The sequence below is a fragment of the Egretta garzetta genome, unplaced genomic scaffold, assembly GCF_000687185.1.
Source record: "Egretta garzetta isolate BGI_Z169 unplaced genomic scaffold, ASM68718v1 scaffold257, whole genome shotgun sequence".
Lineage (NCBI taxonomy): Eukaryota > Metazoa > Chordata > Aves > Pelecaniformes > Ardeidae > Egretta > Egretta garzetta.
In genome coordinates this window covers 151930-165345 of record NW_009260344.1, presented here as the reverse complement: position 1 = coordinate 165345, position 13416 = coordinate 151930, and the positions used below count along the sequence as shown (strand labels likewise).

The window sequence follows — 13416 nt, the reverse complement described above, 5'->3', positions numbered from 1 at the left end:
ATATGATCCACAATGAGGTTCACCAGCTCTGAGATCACTAGTGCTCCTCCAGGGTCTTGCTTACAGTACAGATTCATCAGCCACTGACAGAATCAAGCCAGGAGTAAGGACTTCGCCTTTAAGACTCCCCTTCTTATCTCATTAATAAAGCTACAGTCCCAGAACTGTTGCATATAATAATTCACGTGAATGAGACAATACACTATACATATACTTAAGATTAAATATGCATTGACTACACATTGAGTAATTACGTATTGACTGTGCATACATTGATTAATTCTACTATTTATTAGAAACACCTTGATTAAGTAGCGGCCACAAGGTATGCATAGTACAGAGGCATCCACCTTGATTAATGGTTATGTGGGTCACTAACGTTTCACAGAATAGTCATCCACTGCTGGCTACTACAGTAGATAAACAAACCATTATTGGTAAGGTTACTTGTGCAATTGCAAACATTTTCATTCAGAGTACTCCTGATTTTCTGATTTCTTATGGATCGAAAGAATACTGCTGTTCTAAGCAAAGGTCACTTACCTAAAGCAAAATTTCCTTTATACTTCTGAGGTGCTCTGCAGTTCTTGGTGCATTTTCTTGGTATGCCCTGACATTCCTCCCCTCCCACTTGGCCACTGCTGTGGAAGAGTCCTGTTGTGAGGAGTGGGGTTATATTGTCAGATTAGGTAGAGTGTAAATTATAGTTCTTAATTGAAATATAGTTCTTTTTTTTGAGATGCTGACAATGTTGGATGAAACTGAAAAGAGAGTAGCAAAAACCTCTTCCACCAAAATGTCTGTGGCCAGTGAGGCTCACTTGTTTCCTGTTTTTGTTTGTGACTAGAAAGTGGCACCTTGTGAAAGAGCATTAGAATCGGATTTCTGAGAAGTAATTTCAGAATTCAAGCTCCATTTTTATGCCTTGCTAATCGTAGCTATTTTGACAGAGGATGTAAATTAATGAATAAAGATTGCTCAGTCTCAGAAGAACTGATTAAAACATTAAAGACAAACAGTACTCTTTTTTTTTTTTCTTTATGTTTTTTTTGAAGTTGTGAAGACCCTATCTAGGCCATGTGACAATGAAACTTCATCTGTACTTAAAATATGTTATGATACCAACTCTTTATTGATACATGTTCCAAAAATATTTTTAATGGACAATTTTAAATCACAATTCTCATCATTAATCATTTAATTTCAGTGGGAATTTGCAAGTTGCAGCACAAGAAGCACTGCAAAGGGATGTATGATGGCAGTGGTGCTTGACTGCTTGAGTAGAGATGCTAGGCTGTACCCTAAGTGCCTCCACAGCACCAGCAACCATGCTGTTGGTGGCAGGGAAGGTCACGGGGCAGATCATCTTGAATGCCATCACACAGCATGTCCAGGACAACCAGAAGATCAGGCCCAGTCAACATGGGTTTATGAAAGGTAGATCCTGCTTGACAAACCTGATCTCCTTCTATGATCCGCTTAGTGGATGAGGGAAAGGCCATGCATGTAGTGTACCTGGACTTTAGTAAAGCCTTTGACACCATTTCCCACAGCATTCTGCTTGAGAAACTGGCTGCCCATGGCCTGGACAGACATAGTCTTTGCTGGGTAAAAAACCTGGCTGGAGGGCGGGGCCCAAAGGGTGGTGGTGAATGGAGTTAAATCCAGTTGGAGGCTGGTCACAAGTAGTGTTTCTCAGGGCTCAGTGTTGGAGCCAGTTCCGTTTAACATATTTATCAACGACCTGGATGAGGGGATTGAGTGCACCCTCAGTAAGTTTGCAGATGACACCAAGCCGGGTGGAAGTGTTGATCTGCTGGAGGGTAGGGAGGCTCTACAGAGGGACCTGGAAAGGCTGGATCAATGGGCCGAGGCCAATTGTATGAGGTTCAACAATGCCAAGTGCCGGGTCCTGCATCTGGGTCACAACAACCCCATGCAACACTACAGGCTTGGGGAAGAGGGGCTGGAAAGCCGACCAGCAGGAAAGGACCTGAGGGTACTGGTCAACAGCCGGATGAATATGAGGCAGCAGTGTGCTCAGGTGGCCAAGAACGCTAATGGCATCCTGGCTTGTATAAGGAATAGTGTGGCCAGTAGGAGTAGGAGTAGTAGATCATGCCCCAGTACTCAGCCCTGGTGAGGCCGCACCTCAAATACTGTGTTCAGTTTTGGGCCCCTCACTACAAGAACGACATTGAGGTGCTGGAGTGTGTCCAGAGAAGGGCAACGAAGCTGGTGAGGGGTCTGAGGGAACTGGGGTTTTCAGTCTGGAGAAGAGGAGGCTGGAGGGAGACCTTATTCCCCTCTACAACTGCCTGAAAAGAGGTTGTAGTGAGGTGGGTGTTGGTTTCTTCTCCCTGGTAACAGGAGATAGGAAAAGAGGAAACAGCCTCAAGTTGCGCCAGGGGAGGTTTCAGTCAGATATTAGGGAAAATGTCTTCACCGAAAGGGTTGTTAAGCATTGGAATGGGCTACCCAGGGAAGCAGTCAAGTCCCCGTCCCTGGAGGTATTTGAAAGATGGATAGACAAGGTGCTTAGAGACATGGTTTAGTGGTGGGCAGGTATGCTTGGACTTGATGATCTTAAAGGCCTTTTCCAACCAAATGATTCTATGATTCTATCAGGAAGGCAAGGCTGTAGCCAGGGGTATTAATTTTTCCAAGTTTGGCTTCCACATGCATCAGAAGAAATCTAAAGAGACCTGTTATACAGGCAATAAAATCAATTCAGATGACAGGAGGCATTTCCCTGACCCTAGGCCCTCCATCTACAGTGGTCCTCAGCTAGTCGCTCTCAGCCGTGAACTTGGTCTCTGTAGGTTTGCCTAGCTGTGGGCAGCTCTCCCTGCACTCCTGGGTGTGCAGGGACTCCTCATGGCCAAGGGCATGGGATGTGGGTGCTAGCTGAATGCCTGGAACAGTGCAGCAGAAAAGCAGGAGGGTTGAAGAGATGGCCTGGCTGTGCCCAGAACTGGAAGCTGCTCATTTAGCAGTCATCCCTGGTTTTTTTGGTTGCTAGTTCTGCTTGCCAGTGGCGATATCCAAGCTTTAGTTTAGTTTTTTAGTTGTAGAACTTCTGCTCTATCTCGTGGATTAAGAGGAATGAAAGATGAAAGATACTTCATTTAATGAAATTAATCTGTTATGCCAGCAATCTCTTACGCCAGTAAATTCGGATGGCTTGAGTTTTTCTTCCCCTTCTCTCAACAGAACTGAGATACTTTCTTCCAGGTCACGTATTTCATATTGACATACAGTGTGTTATCCTCTTGCAGGCCTCTTTCTAGATGTCCTGTCTGATCATCTATGTCATTTTTTGTCTAGAACAAAGCCACCAGGAGAGATCATGAGATGTTGTTAAGTATCGGGGATATGAATGTGAAGCTTTGCCCTCTATCCCTCTTTTAGCATAAATAACATTATTGTGTATCTGTCCTAATAGCTTTCCTTGACACATTTGAAATAGTTGGTTTGTGCTCATCTGAGTGAAGGAGTAAGATTCTGATGGGTGTTTGGCTGTTTCAAATAGTTGTCATTGTGGATACACTGTATCTATTTTTTAAAGGCAAAAAAAAAAAAAAAAAAAGAAAGAGTTGTCCTGGAGTTGCCTTTGTAGTCTGGTTACTTGTCAAGAGTCTTCAGTTGTCTCTTTTTGTCAAAAATGCCTCACCCATGCAGCTGGCAGGGGTGCTTCATCTCTTCCCATCCAACTCAGGACAATGCTCTGTCAACTATTAAGTTGAGAATAATCTGTTTTCAGCATCTCTATATTTAAAGTAAGCTGCCTCAGAGCGCATTCTGCTAACTAACCACAACTTCCCTCGAAAGTTACATGCTACAGGAAGGATGAAACTGCTAAGTCTAGCTTATTAGAGGGAGGAACATAGCTCTCCTTGTGCATGGTATAAGACAATGTATACTTTTCTGGAGGGGCTAGGATAACCACAAATGTTGCTGCCTTCAGAACAGGTGCAAAACTGGCTTTTTTAAATTAGCCCTTTGCACAACATCTGTCACAAGTGAGGAAAAGAAAAGAGGAAGAGGAGAAACTCATATTTTTGCACTGAGGAAAAATGAATGCAGCTTTTTGGAAAGAAATCTATGCTGTGTCTTGACCTTTCTTTATTTTTGGAAGATGCTAATGACAGCATTTTGATAAGGGCTTAAATAGAGAACAACACTAGAAGATTTTAAGGTTATATCATTTGCTAGTTTTACTGCAAGGCCATTGAGTTTCCTGTTTAACTTAATCAAAGTTTTGACCAAAGTGGTTAGTTGTAGAAGGATGCAGGTTGAAAGGAGCCTCTGAATATCGTCTTGTAGTACCAATTTAATCAGGGCTGTGTGCAGTCAAGTTTTGAGAATCTCCAAGGATAGAGATTTCACAGCCTTTCTGTGCAACCTTCCCCAGTGTCTGACTAACCTCATGGTGCAAGAATGCCTCCTAATGTTTAGTTGTTCCTTGCTGCAACTTGTGCTTCTTACTGTGTGTTGCCATCTTTTCTGTACCCCTCCCCATTAAGCGGTTGAAGACAGCGATAACATCTCTCAGTCTTTCCTCTCCAGGATGAACCATCTCAGCTCCCTCGCTCTCTCCTCCGGTAGCATGTGCTGCATGCAGCCCCTTTATTGGTTTTGGTGGCCTTCTGCTGGACTTGTTTCCAGGATGTCAGTATCTTTTTTTGTATTGGGAAGCCCAAAACTGGGTACAGGACTCCAGGTATGATCTCACAAGTACTGAATGGATGGGAAAGATTGTTTCCCTCAATGTTCTTTCTAACATGGTCCCATACGTGTTTGGCCATGAGGTCACACTACTGACTCCTCTTGAACTTGTAGTCCACCAGGAGCCCAGACCTTTTTTGCCAAGCCGCTTTCTAACCAGGCAATGCACAGTTGTGTGGGTTTATTCCATCTCAGATGCAGGACTTCACATTTGACTTTGCTGAACTTCATGAGGTTCCTGTGAGCCCATTTTTCCAGGCCGTTGAGGTCCTGTTCTTCTTTATTTAATGCATCTGGGCAAGGTTATCCAAATTTGGCAGTCATGGGGCAAGATCCCAGTTTTGAGATTTACTGTGTATGCTACTGTGGTAGGAAAAGTAGATTAGTACCCTGTTGATCTCCCTGTGTATAGAGATACTCTACTGCTGCCCAGCTTGAACACAGTTGGTTTTCCATTCTTTCTTTGCACTTGCCTTCCTCTGTAATTTGGATGAAGTGGTGAACAGTTGTGATCTGGCTGTTCACAGGAGAAGAGACTAGATGACTTGAGGGAAGCAGATTTGATGCAGGTCTGTAAAATCATGAGTAGTATGGACGGGGTAAATAGGGAGTTGCTGTGTTCACTCATTTCTAGTACAAGAGCCAGGGGACTTCAAATGAAACTAGCAGGTGTCACAAACAAAAGACACGCACCCGTGGTGCATGGTGCTCCACGCATCACAGGTAGTTAGACTGTGGGACTTCTTGTTGCAAGATGCTGCAAGCACAGACATTTTATTTGAGTTCCAAAAGGGACCAGACAGGCTGATGGAAGAATAAATGATTGAGGACTGTCATATGCAAAGATGAGACATCTGCCTCAGGAAGTCCGAGGTTAGACATTGCAGGAAGCCAAGAGGGTATTCTGAGGGGGAGAAAAAATGAGGAAATATGTCTGAGCATTTACTACACGAACAGCAATTCCCCTGTTTTTCTTCAGATAAGGGTTGCAACTTGCCTGAGTTCATTTTGTACCATAGCCTTAGTCTTCAGCTTAGCCAAGACTGTGTTGGGAAATATTTCACTCGGATCAATTCGGTGTTTTTCTAGTGATTCTTGGTGCCCATCAACCTTGTCTGTATTGAGCCAGGACAGTGGGATGCTGCTAAGATACAAACCTTAGTTTGTCTTGAGTTCTTCCCCTGCTCTGTACCACAGACGTGGAGATAGAAGAGAAAGAGTATGTCGCTGCTTTTCAGTTCCTCCAAAACTGGTCATGGAAGGCAAAGGTTCTCCATCTCTTCAGCTGCACCCTATTTATTTTTCTTGTGTTTCAGGCTGTCTCATTGTTTTCTTGGAATCTATTCATTCCTTGATTACCTGAAAGCTTTTGAGTTTCAGAACAGTGTTAGTCTTTAATGCAACATCTGTTCAAAAAAACCCCAAAACACAAACCCCTCCATTTTTTTCTTTATAGTAATGAGCTTGCTGGTTTAAGAGGAGTCATTAACCACCTTCAAGAATCATCTTATTTTGGTAAGATGTTTACCTCTTCAGACAGTTGCTGTTACTGTCTTTTGCTAGGAGATGTACATGTTGCTAATGGGTTCCTCATCTGCATAGCTTTCAAGGCCACAGCTAAAAGAGTCAGGCAGTGATGCCTTGGGGAATACCTGTCCCCTTCTGCTGGGACTGTAAGCCACAGGAGATGGTGTTCTTTATCTCCACGCTTTCAGTTAGGCTTCAGCATCTTCTAGCCCAAGCTGGCTGAGGGAACTCATCTGAACACTTGCAGTAGTAGTCCTTCGATTTGCATTCTCAGCTCAAGAAAAAGCGAAGGCACTAAATGCTCTTTTACTGAAAATGCATGTCTGGTTTGGGATTTTTCACATGACGCACCTCCCCTTGGTCATGTGTTCAACAACAGGTGTCTATACAACTTTCTATTCTGGACTGGGGCAGAGACAGCCAAAATGAACCATTTGACCTCCGTCATCATTTTTATTTCTATGTGCTCTGTCATGTTCCCTACCAGATAAGATTGAGAGAGGTGTCGGCAGTGGACACGTAGTCTAGTTGGAGTCCTCTTAGCAACTGCCCTAGTCCTACACTCCAGAGTGTAGAGTTAAAAGATGTTCTATGATTTTGTCACGAACATGGTTTTTAAGATCCTGACTGGACTTCACCCTCCAAATAGAGACCAAGTTTCTCCGAAGAAGTTCAGTCAGATCCTCATAATGAGCATTTGAACCTGCTGCTACTCGTCAGCTGCTTATTTATATGTGATAAGGGTGAGTGAGCTCCAGATCTGTATGACCACTTCCCAGCCTTTCACGTAGAAGGGGGCATTTCCTAGAATGTATCAAAAGCTTTTGCCAAAGCAAAAGCTCGTTTGCTTTTGCAAAGCTCATACTGCTTCAGCCACATTTTGTGTGGCATGGTGTGCTCATCTCTTTTAAGACAGACACATATGTTATATACTCAGCGTTGGAGAGGAAAAGAGATACCAGGTATGGCTTTATCCCCTTTATTTGTGTCTGGGCAGCATGCAGGAGGAGAGGGACCTGAGGTGTGCCCCTATAGGTAAGTGGTACCAGCAGGATGAATGGAGAAGGACATCTTGAAGAAAACCAGTTGTTTGAGAGCAGCTGTAAGTTTTCAGTGCTACCGCTCTCACTTGTTCCCCTGCAGCGGCATCTCTCTGGTGATGGCTACCAGCCCCACAGCACAGCTGGTAGAAGAAACAGGACAGATGCTCTCTAAGAGACTTGAATACAGTGTCCTAGGCCAACTGAAACCACCACCGCTACTTTTGGTGGTTTCAGATAAGCACACAGAAAAGAGGCTCCTCGTTGACACAAGTGTGCGTGAGCTGTGAGCGCATGCTGACAAGTGGCATCAGCTGCCGCAGCTATAAATTATCACTATCTATCTGTGTGTCTGTGGCTTTAGGACTCTTGTCAGGAAGCTGAGCTTATCTTAGCTTTTAAAGGTTTTTATTTTATTGGTTTCTTCAGTATTTGAGAGGTACTAAAATAAAGGAGAAAAAAGTAGCTCTTCTCAAACCCGTATCTCACTGGACCAACGCTCTAAGGCTTATTAGAGCAAAAGCGGTATTTTGATGTAAAGTTAGCTGTTTGAGAATGTTGATGTGATTTAGAAACAAAGTCTAAATTTGAAAATAACAGAATTGCTAACGTGAGAAAATGGGAATAGAGAAAGATTTTCGATACAGATCTTTACAGATCTTCACTTTGTTTCCACTTAGAAGAGGATATCTGTGTGATGTGGGGCTGTAATACATACTTGAGTTATATTTTAGAGACAATGTAAAGAAGACTTCTTGCCTTTAAGATTTTGTAATCATAGTTAGATGAAACGTATACCAAAAATAAAAAAAACAGACATTAGTAGAATAAAATGAGCTTGTACTGGTGTGATGTTAATAATAATATATGTATATTATTTCTATAGCTTGTAGGTATTCATGAGTGGTCTGTCTGTGATTTAATCAAGTTGTCATTTGCTTACTCCAGTAGGAACAAATTCTTAAATAAAATTTTAAAATAGTTTATTAAAAATGCTGACAAGAACAGAACTGTTATAGCATACAGAACTAAGTAGAGCAACTCCTATTAAAAATTTTTCTTACTCCATTTTCCTGTAGTTGCATAGTGTCTTTTGTAATTAGAAACTTAATTTGGACACTCTATGTGGTACGAAATATAGGGTCTTTTGCATTTTCTTTCCCATAAGAAAGTAATTGTTAATTTAATGTTTCCGTACTGCTGTTTGGATATGACCCTTCCATGTTTGCACGTAGACGAGGTCAACACGTGAGGAAGGAAGGAGTTGCAAAGATGACAAATGTAACTATGTTTGCTTGACTTCCAGTACAACCTCAGTGCTGAAGAGATACAGCTGCAATAAATAACATTTATTCTGACATCTGGCATAGCTTTTACCAGTAATTATCAGGCACTCTTTAATTTTCCTTTTCCATCACATTTAAGGAAAAAAAAAAAAAAAAAAAAAAAAGAAAGAGTTGTCCTGGAGTTGCCTTTGTAGTCTGGTTACTTGTCAAGAGTCTTCAGTTGTCTCTTTTTGTCAAAAATGCCTCACCCATGCAGCTGGCAGGGGTGCTTCATCTCTTCCCATCCAACTCAGGACAATGCTCTGTCAACTATTAAGTTGAGAATAATCTGTTTTCAGCATCTCTATATTTAAAGTAAGCTGCCTCAGAGCGCATTCTGCTAACTAACCACAACTTCCCTCGAAAGTTACATGCTACAGGAAGGATGAAACTGCTAAGTCTAGCTTATTAGAGGGAGGAACATAGCTCTCCTTGTGCATGGTATAAGACAATGTATACTTTTCTGGAGGGGCTAGGATAACCACAAATGTTGCTGCCTTCAGAACAGGTGCAAAACTGGCTTTTTTAAATTAGCCCTTTGCACAACATCTGTCACAAGTGAGGAAAAGAAAAGAGGAAGAGGAGAAACTCATATTTTTGCACTGAGGAAAAATGAATGCAGCTTTTTGGAAAGAAATCTATGCTGTGTCTTGACCTTTCTTTATTTTTGGAAGATGCTAATGACAGCATTTTGATAAGGGCTTAAATAGAGAACAACACTAGAAGATTTTAAGGTTATATCATTTGCTAGTTTTACTGCAAGGCCATTGAGTTTCCTGTTTAACTTAATCAAAGTTTTGACCAAAGTGGTTAGTTGTAGAAGGATGCAGGTTGAAAGGAGCCTCTGAATATCGTCTTGTAGTACCAATTTAATCAGGGCTGTGTGCAGTCAAGTTTTGAGAATCTCCAAGGATAGAGATTTCACAGCCTTTCTGTGCAACCTTCCCCAGTGTCTGACTAACCTCATGGTGCAAGAATGCCTCCTAATGTTTAGTTGTTCCTTGCTGCAACTTGTGCTTCTTACTGTGTGTTGCCATCTTTTCTGTACCCCTCCCCATTAAGCGGTTGAAGACAGCGATAACATCTCTCAGTCTTTCCTCTCCAGGATGAACCATCTCAGCTCCCTCGCTCTCTCCTCCGGTAGCATGTGCTGCATGCAGCCCCTTTATTGGTTTTGGTGGCCTTCTGCTGGACTTGTTTCCAGGATGTCAGTATCTTTTTTTGTATTGGGAAGCCCAAAACTGGGTACAGGACTCCAGGTATGATCTCACAAGTACTGAATGGATGGGAAAGATTGTTTCCCTCAATGTTCTTTCTAACATGGTCCCATACGTGTTTGGCCATGAGGTCACACTACTGACTCCTCTTGAACTTGTAGTCCACCAGGAGCCCAGACCTTTTTTGCCAAGCCGCTTTCTAACCAGGCAATGCACAGTTGTGTGGGTTTATTCCATCTCAGATGCAGGACTTCACATTTGACTTTGCTGAACTTCATGAGGTTCCTGTGAGCCCATTTTTCCAGGCCATTGAGGTCCAGTTCTTCTTTATTTAATGCATCTGGGCAAGGTTATCCAAATTTGGCAGTCATGGGGCAAGATCCCAGTTTTGAGATTTACTGTGTATGCTACTGTGGTAGGAAAAGTAGATTAGTACCCTGTTGATCTCCCTGTGTATAGAGATACTCTACTGCTGCCCAGCTTGAACACAGTTGGTTTTCCATTCTTTCTTTGCACTTGCCTTCCTCTGTAATTTGGATGAAGTGGTGAACAGTTGTGATCTGGCTGTTCACAGGAGAAGAGACTAGATGACTTGAGGGAAGCAGATTTGATGCAGGTCTGTAAAATCATGAGTAGTATGGACGGGGTAAATAGGGAGTTGCTGTGTTCACTCATTTCTAGTACAAGAGCCAGGGGACTTCAAATGAAACTAGCAGGTGTCACAAACAAAAGACACGCACCCGTGGTGCATGGTGCTCCACGCATCACAGGTAGTTAGACTGTGGGACTTCTTGTTGCAAGATGCTGCAAGCACAGACATTTTATTTGAGTTCCAAAAGGGACCAGACAGGCTGATGGAAGAATAAATGATTGAGGACTGTCATATGCAAAGATGAGACATCTGCCTCAGGAAGTCCGAGGTTAGACATTGCAGGAAGCCAAGAGGGTATTCTGAGGGGGAGAAAAAATGAGGAAATATGTCTGAGCATTTACTACACGAACAGCAATTCCCCTGTTTTTCTTCAGATAAGGGTTGCAGCTTGCCTGAGTTCATTTTGTACCATAGCCTTAGTCTTCAGCTTAGCCAAGACTGTGTTGGGAAATATTTCACTCGGATCAATTCGGTGTTTTTCTAGTGATTCTTGGTGCCCATCAACCTTGTCTGTATTGAGCCAGGACAGTGGGATGCTGCTAAGATACAAACCTTAGTTTGTCTTGAGTTCTTCCCCTGCTCTGTACCACAGACGTGGAGATAGAAGAGAAAGAGTATGTCGCTGCTTTTCAGTTCCTCCAAAACTGGTCATGGAAGGCAAAGGTTCTCCATCTCTTCAGCTGCACCCTATTTATTTTTCTTGTGTTTCAGGCTGTCTCATTGTTTTCTTGGAATCTATTCATTCCTTGATTACCTGAAAGCTTTTGAGTTTCAGAACAGTGTTAGTCTTTAATGCAACATCTGTTCAAAAAAACCCCAAAACACAAACCCCTCCATTTTTTTCTTTATAGTAATGAGCTTGCTGGTTTAAGAGGAGTCATTAACCACCTTCAAGAATCATCTTATTTTGGTAAGATGTTTACCTCTTCAGACAGTTGCTGTTACTGTCTTTTGCTAGGAGATGTACATGTTGCTAATGGGTTCCTCATCTGCATAGCTTTCAAGGCCACAGCTAAAAGAGTCAGGCAGTGATGCCTTGGGGAATACCTGTCCCCTTCTGCTGGGACTGTAAGCCACAGGAGATGGTGTTCTTTATCTCCACGCTTTCAGTTAGGCTTCAGCATCTTCTAGCCCAAGCTGGCTGAGGGAACTCATCTGAACACTTGCAGTAGTAGTCCTTCGATTTGCATTCTCAGCTCAAGAAAAAGCGAAGGCACTAAATGCTCTTTTACTGAAAATGCATGTCTGGTTTGGGATTTTTCACATGACGCACCTCCCCTTGGTCATGTGTTCAACAACAGGTGTCTATACAACTTTCTATTCTGGACTGGGGCAGAGACAGCCAAAATGAACCATTTGACCTCCGTCATCATTTTTATTTCTATGTGCTCTGTCATGTTCCCTACCAGATAAGATTGAGAGAGATGTCGGCAGTGGACACGTAGTCTAGTTGGAGTCCTCTTAGCAACTGCCCTAGTCCTACACTCCAGAGTGTAGAGTTAAAAGATGTTCTATGATTTTGTCACGAACATGGTTTTTAAGATCCTGACTGGACTTCACCCTCCAAATAGAGACCAAGTTTCTCCAAAGAAGTTCAGTCAGATCCTCATAATGAGCAAGCCATGCTGCTGCTACTCGTCAGCTGCTTATTTATATGTGATAAGGGTGAGTGAGCTCCAGATCTGTATGACCACTTCCCAGCCTTTCACGTAGAAGGGGGCATTTCCTAGAATGTATCAAAAGCTTTTGCCAAAGCAAAAGCTCGTTTGCTTTTGCAAAGCTCATACTGCTTCAGCCACATTTTGTGTGGCATGGCGTGCTCATGTCTTTTAAGACAGACACATATGTTATATACTCAGTGTTGGAGAGGAAAAGAGATACCAGGTATGGCTTTATCCCCTTTATTTGTGTCTGGGCAGCATGCAGGAGGAGAGGGACCTGAGGTGTGCCCCTATAGGTAAGTGGTACCAGCAGGATGAATGGAGAAGGACATCTTGAAGAAAACCAGTTGTTTGAGAGCAGCTGTAAGTTTTCAGTGCTACCGCTCTCACTTGTTCCCCTGCAGCGGCATCTCTCTGGTGATGGCTACCAGCCCCACAGCACAGCTGGTAGAAGAAACAGGACAGATGCTCTCTAAGAGACTTGAATACAGTGTCCTAGGCCAACTGAAACCACCACCGCTACTTTTGGTGGTTTCAGATAAGCACACAGAAAAGAGGCTCCTCGTTGACACAAGTGTGCGTGAGCTGTGAGCGCATGCTGACAAGTGGCATCAGCTGCCGCAGCTATAAATTATCACTATCTATCTGTGTGTCTGTGGCTTTAGGACTCTTGTCAGGAAGCTGAGCTTATCTTAGCTTTTAAAGGTTTTTATTTTATTGGTTTCTTCAGTATTTGAGAGGTACTAAAATAAAGGAGAAAAAAGTAGCTCTTCTCAAACCCGTATCTCACTGGACCAACGCTCTAAGGCTTATTAGAGCAAAAGCGGTATTTTGATGTAAAGTTAGCTGTTTGAGAATGTTGATGTGATTTAGAAACAAAGTCTAAATTTGAAAATAACAGAATTGCTAACGTGAGAAAATGGGAATAGAGAAAGATTTTCGATACAGATCTTTACAGATCTTCACTTTGTTTCCACTTAGAAGAGGATATCTGTGTGATGTGGGGCTGTAATACATACTTGAGTTATATTTTAGAGACAATGTAAAGAAGACTTCTTGCCTTTAAGATTTTGTAATCATAGTTAGATGAAACGTATACCAAAAATAAAAAAAACAGACATTAGTAGAATAAAATGAGCTTGTACTGGTGTGATGTTAATAATAATATATGTATATTATTTCTATAGCTTGTAGGTATTCATGAGTGGTCTGTCTGTGATTTAATCAAGTTGTCATTTGCTTACTCCAGTAGGAACAAATTCTTAA

At 42.4% G+C, this 13416-nt stretch overlaps 1 protein-coding gene across 1 annotated transcript in view; it reads left to right on the top strand.

The window, feature by feature from the left end:
- UBAC2 (UBA domain containing 2) overlaps positions 1-13416 on the top strand; it is a 102239-nt gene that overhangs the window by 35632 nt on the left and 53191 nt on the right. The window lies entirely within an intron of this gene.